This window comes from Temnothorax nylanderi, unplaced genomic scaffold, assembly GCF_030848795.1.
Source record: "Temnothorax nylanderi isolate EJ_2023f unplaced genomic scaffold, tnyl_v1.0 TNYL_tig0003_pilon, whole genome shotgun sequence".
NCBI classification, from domain to species: Eukaryota; Metazoa; Arthropoda; class Insecta; order Hymenoptera; family Formicidae; genus Temnothorax; species Temnothorax nylanderi.
In genome coordinates, this window is record NW_027249065.1 from 3315817 (window position 1) to 3322612 (window position 6796).

Sequence of the window (6796 nt, forward strand, 5' to 3'; positions counted from 1 at the left end):
ATTGAAAAGAAAAATTTAAATATCACTAGACGTTTTACATATTATAACGTCAAATGAAGAATTTCGATATCGGTAATCGATATTTTCACTAATTGCAAGTTTACTTTCTTAAAATTCCATGAAATATTTTATTTCGTGAAACATTTATGCATTAAATTTCTTAAAATGTAGAATTTGATTTGTTAAATTTATGGAACGTTGTTTTAAAGATGAGAAAATTGTTTCAGAATGTTATTCTGAATTAATAATGGAATTTTTCGATGAATGCAAAATAGATTCATTTCAAACAATCTTCAGTATCTCTCGCGTAGATATTAAAATTTTTAACCCTTTATTGCCGGGCTCTTCTGTACGTCCTTACACCTAAATTCGGCAGAACGCCAAGAATGTATCGGCTGCTCGATTCGCTCGGAATCATTATCATTCCATCCAGGTGCGTGCTTATTCGCGTATTCAAGTGGCTCGCAACATCCCCGTGGAAGGGGGCGACACGAGTCTATAAAATCCCATAAACATCCCCGAAGAGCGCTATAGGGGCGGTCGCCACTGAAAGGAATAAAATATCGCTTTCTGCGGCAATTTTACGGCAATTTTCCGACTCGCTGGAAACCGCGCCGAGCGCATCAAGAACCAGGTGTTCGTCGATTCTGACATTCGCGCCCGAAGGACTCGCGCTACTGGTTAGAGCCTTCCGAATCGTCGAGGACCGACGATTAATAGCCGGAGAGAGCAGTTCGATGATATTCTGGTGGTTTCCAACAAAAACGGATACGACGCGACGTAGACAACGCGTGCGTCGCGTAAACGGCCAATGGTGCGTATGATCAATATGAATATCATTCTGTTCCAGGACTTTCTCTCGTTCTCTCTTTCTCTCTCTCTCTCTCTCCCTTTTTCTCCAGACTTCCTGTTCGTCGGGCCGGGATGCATCTCCGTTTCTCGCCATCCCCGTGATTTATTACAGAATTATGCTAATCGAGGATACTTAGCGAACTCGTTAACATAAACCGCGTGCGTATCGCGTTTAACATAACTGCTGTTAAGTCTCCATTATTATATGAATATTATTGTTAGCCGCATAATGTAATTAGCCTTATTATTTTATCATCGCGCTAGTTAGTACACAATAATATTTGGTAGTACTTCAATTATCACACAAATTTATTGTCGCGCATTTTCTGCGTGTTCCCGGGAATTCGATATCGCGTTATCAACGTTCGGCTTTAAGTTGCCGAACGAAACACCACGTTATTTCGAGCTGTGGTGTGTAAAATAGTAGCGTTGCCTGAATTTGTTACTTGGGCATTGGATGCGTTGTCATAGAGTTATCTGCCTATTTCGTGCAATATTGCAAATCCTTACGCAATCCAGCTCGCAAAGTGAATCTCTATTGCCAACTCGTCAATCCCAGTTTTATTAAAATGCCTCGTGGCAATTCTAAATTCTGGCGTTATTGAAGTTATTTTCCACTAGAGATAAACAGTATATTTTACAGATTTTTAAGGTATGTGTGTTTTCAAAATACCGGCTCAAAGCAATTATACTACAAAGCTTGCGTTTCACTTGAACCATAGAAAATTCAAAATAAAAATGAAGAAAATACTCCATTCTACAGAAAAGAAATCTAAAATAGAATATGAGCTCTATCCACAGTTCATCGAGAGGAAGAATATTTTATTCTTTTCATAATCATTTACGTTGTATCATTTCTTTTAACGATGTAATCCTATGCATCACACGAATGCAATAAATATGTGTATATTTATGGAACATTTTTTGTTTTTAAAAAGATAAAAGATGGAAATATTTTAGATAGACCTATATTATTGTATTATACAATACATGTATAATGCTTTCATTAATGTAGATTTCCCGTTAACAGCTTACTAAGTTTTCCAATGCAAAATATATTATAATCTTTGTATGACTTTCGAGCTGTTAATTAAAAGTTCCAAGAGACGTATAATCGACGCTAATGTATTCAGCTGCCATTTCTGATGTCGGTCAACCAATTAGGAGCTCTTTTCTACAACTTTTTTCCGGACAAATTTAATCGCTAGTTCCTTATTGCATCTCGCGTTTCACATCAAATTATTATTTAAAATCTTAATTATCTCGAAAATATCTTAAACCGATGCGAGCGCAGATATAAAGAAAAAATAGTTCGAAAATAAGACATCGAGCAAAGATGAAAAATTTTCAAGTAAAATCTCGATAGACAGAAAAAGAACTTATGAGAATTATACCGCGTGCGTATAGATATTGAAGCGCAAAAATTAAAGTCATCTTCGTAATTGCTTTATCCTATTTGCGGGTTAGCTCTGATTGGTCTTTCTACTATCAAGTTTAATCACGTCAGAGGCTAACATGAGACGTGTGGGCGAGTGTCTTGGCGGTGATTAAGTTCCACCGCAATTTTTCAAGCCATCTTACAATTATGTGGACAGACGTATCTTGCTTGTGGCCGAGGAAGCTCGCCCGGAGTCCACTGTCCGTCGCATATGTCGCTCAACGAGCTACCTTATCAGGGACTGACATTGCTAACGCGTTGTATCGAACGTCGGGGACATGTCGTCATTGAAATTGGACAAGTAATACGTTCTATTCTGGTACATAAGTGACCACGTAGTTAATCTGCTTATTTCTCTTAGCGATGTGATGCAATAAAATGTAATATTAGGAAATCGATAGCGCGTTCCGAATTGAAGGTGATTTATAGTGCAGATAGTCATTATTCTTAATTACTTTCAAATTTTAAATATTGGACTCGGACATAGTGTGTAAATTGTTGAGAAACAGAGGACAAGGTGTCTAATTTTCGAGGTTTAGATCCACCGTGACGTTTCTAGATCACTTACTGCTTAGTCCGTGATACGAACTGGAGGGTGAGAGAGATTTCATGAAAACTCGAAACGAAAAATTTCGATTACGAGCGCAAACCCATCGACGGCGCAATTTATTTACGCGATTTGAATGGTACAATGGCGGACAGTGGGTCCGTACATAAGTACTTAACGTGTTCCCCTGGTGACGCCGTTAACGCGTGTCGAATCGCTCGTAACGTTGACAATATTCGAGCCCCTTTTACCAACGTAAACCTGGGCGGCCGGGAGATGCTATTCCGGATGCGGCATCTCGATATTGTGCTCGAGTGGAGACGAGTGTCGGGTGGGGCTCATCTTTAGTTATGGCGCGTTAGTTACGCAATGCTTACTTCGCGATAAATTATGTCACGATGAAAAAGCGTTCCTGGTGCGTCTCCTGTATATAATTTCGCGAGATGCAAACTCGGGAGAAAAATATTCATCTTGGTTCACAAGGTTTCAAGGAGTACCCTTATCTGCACGTCTGAGAATACAAATTGAATAGAATTCCCAATATGAGATTTAAAAAGTAATATCCAGAGAATTAATAGACTTTTTTTATTGTTGAATATTTATTAATCTTTGAATTGCAAGATATGCACAATCGTACGTAATAATACTACAGATTCGAGAGGGAGAGCGACAAGTTTATTCAACTCACCATATTATACCAGCCGTTCCCTTTGATCGGCTTAACTCTGAAAGCTTAGAGGATCGGCAGTTTTCCCAATAATTAGATTTTATTGATCACGTTTCCACCGCTGTTGTGCTGAAACTGCGCTTGCTGAAAATAACAAAGTAAAGAAAGATATCGATGTCGTTGTATTATTATTACCATTTCTAATATTGGCAGAGAGATATGTAGGGTGCATTAGCATGTATTTTCTCAGGACGGTTTTTTCTCTACTCGTTCAACATACCAGTAAAGCCAGAAAAGGTCTGAAGGAGCAAGGGGAATTGCAAGGGAAGGCTGCGAAGTGTCCTTGCTCGTAATTTCCGGCAGATCAATGAATTACACGATTATTATCATAAGCATATGTCTCGGCGGATTCGCGCATTATCGACGTTCTTTATTAGGGATCTGCCGCTGCCAAACTGCGAGTTGAACTGCGACGAATTGCCGAGGAACTTGTTTGCTCAGGCCGAGCCCGGTCTTCTTTCAATACCGCATCAAGCGGGATGTAATCCCTGGATATATGGCTCTCATTTGTAACTTGTAATCTTCGGCAAAATGCTCGGCATAACTCAGAATTATGCCCCTTCCGTCCGAATGTCCGACCGTAAACGTCGAGAACTGGGTCGTTTTAACGTTTGATATTTCTGTTTAATGTTTGATAATTCTGTAGGACGTGTGTTTGGCGAGGTAACAATTGGTCGGATATAAAAACTTATTGCAATATGAATGTCGCGATATTATGATCGTCATAATCGGCCGCGCGTTCAATTGTATCTCGTAATTATCCAGCCTGACAATAATACGAGAATATGTACATCAGTGACTCGTAATGAGTTTGCTCATTTCGATCGAATATAATACCACCACTTTTAATGCGAGAGCACACGAATTAATTATAGCAAAGCGCATTATTAAGCCATCCTTTAGAAACTCGTGCGCGCGCTTATCGCACTTTATTGCAAAGCTTGGACATCGATATTCAATGGTTGCATCATGAAATTGATATATATATATATATATCGATTACTCGCGTTCGTGGCACGCTGAGTTTAACCCCAGTATCTAAGATGTGGCGTCCGCTTTTTCTTCGCGTCAATAGTACCTACGGAAGAATAGCCTGTTTTGCTAAAACACACACTATCGGGACTGTTTCTCCGGGACAAAGCACGTCGGTATAATTGTCATTACAAAAAGAGTATAATTAATAATGAAGCTTATTTATTAATTATGTCGTAACCGAAGGTACTTTCGTAATTGCGTGCTATTAACTTCACATCAGATTTTAATATTCGATTGACGCCTCGATAAATGGACGGTCTTACGTCATATATCAAGGCTTGAATATCTTGTACTCGTATCGTATCTAGTTGAATAGAGTCAAATGTCTAAGACTCTCTAATGATGATATTATTAAGCAATCAGCATTTATTTTCAGATTGCATATCTTAATAGAATTTTTGACACGAACATTTTATTTTTGTTATAACGTGTATGTAGGGGGGAAAAACCGATATAGAGAGATTAAACCGTCTATTTTCACGAGAGAAGAGGTACAACAAAGCGAGAGTAAAATCCGATAGCTAATACTTGATTACGCTCAAACAAGTTACTGTGTGTGCCTCCTTTAATGTAGCAATTATAATGCATTAAAAATCGCGGATATCGAAAATAAGCGGATATCGGTTTGATCCGGTATTATCGGATCTGTTATTATCCTACTTTTACGTATTACGGTGAGGGTAATGCAAAAGGATTCACGAGAGCTAGGCGTAATCTCGCACCAGGCATTCCGTATGGTAGAGACACGCGACATAGGTGCGTGCATTTTACATGCGCGCGTATGCGCACGACGATCCGTCTCTTGGCTGATCCCCTACGAAATCAATTATCAATCCATTCCCTTGAAATTACTGTTAATGCCAGCGCCTGTCGGATTATGGGACGCGCGCGAATTTCCAAAAAAGCGCAAAAGTTTTTGGGGACGACGTAAGCGGCTTAGCAGCGCGTGCCTATGCCAGCTGGTCTAATCGATCTATCGAGAACCCATCTCTATACGGGTATCGCGCGCAGGAAGCATTAATCCCATAAATATACCGAAATTATACGCGCGGTGAGCGGTCTTTATTCCGGGAAAACGGAGAGGCGTACACAGGACAAGATGCCAACGTTACACGTAAATTTTCCCGCGTAGAATACCCGCGTCTCTCTCTCTCTCTTTATGCGCGTCATAGATTGCGTTCGTGCGTTGAATCTCTAATAAGATACAAGCTCAATATACGTAAGGATTTATCTTTATGATATGAGAATGAAATTATGGTTTAATAAGATTACGAGGCTCTATTTTTTTCGGAAGAAAAAGGAGATGATCGCATTTGGTTGGTTATATTATATTCCAAGAATTTAAAAACGGAGAACTTGAATCGCCAGTGAATAATTAACAATTAGCAAAAGAATTATGTTCGACCCAACTGGCAAATTTTATTGTTCACAAAACGCGTTTTGTCGAACATAATTCTTTTGCTAATTCCAAAAATTTGTTTGACACACAGCGAGCTGTATTTATTATTACAGATTTACTAAATTATATATTAATTAAAAGTTTTGTGGAATATTGAGCTAGAATCTTATTATTCTAACATATTAAGTACGTGAAATCGTCGGGCGGAAATATTTTTCAAATAGCAGTGAATTGTAATGCACATCAAAGAAGAAATTTCTTTGACTACGCGTGTCCTCTATCTCCAAAAGAAAATCTCGAATTCTTTAGGCATTGTACCCTTTGATCCTTCCTGAAAAGGTAATGCAGAGTAAAATAAAAAAGGGTGTACTAAAAAATTTATGTGTATCATACATAGGAAGGAAATAAAAAAGTCCGCACGCATATTTTATAAAGAATTCTTTGCATTTTTATTTTACGCTATTCTTCCTGTTTATAAACACGTGGTTTTTGCTCTTAAAAAAGCCGACTCATTAAAATGCTAAATGTTAGTAATAAACCTTGGAATCACGTTACGCCGGAATTTAAACTCACCAGCGCAAAATATAGCAGATCTTAAAATGATAAATTGGGTCATTTCCCGTTGACTAAAATAATCGCGCGAAATTACTTTTTTGACGATCTTTTTCGTGTTGTATTTCGTCTCCTCCCCCCCTTCTCTCTGCAATGATAAATCTTCATTATAATAGCTTTCTTTTATATAAAAAAGAAGATCAGTTAATTAACTTTTATATTGCTTTATTGTTACATTTAAATTAA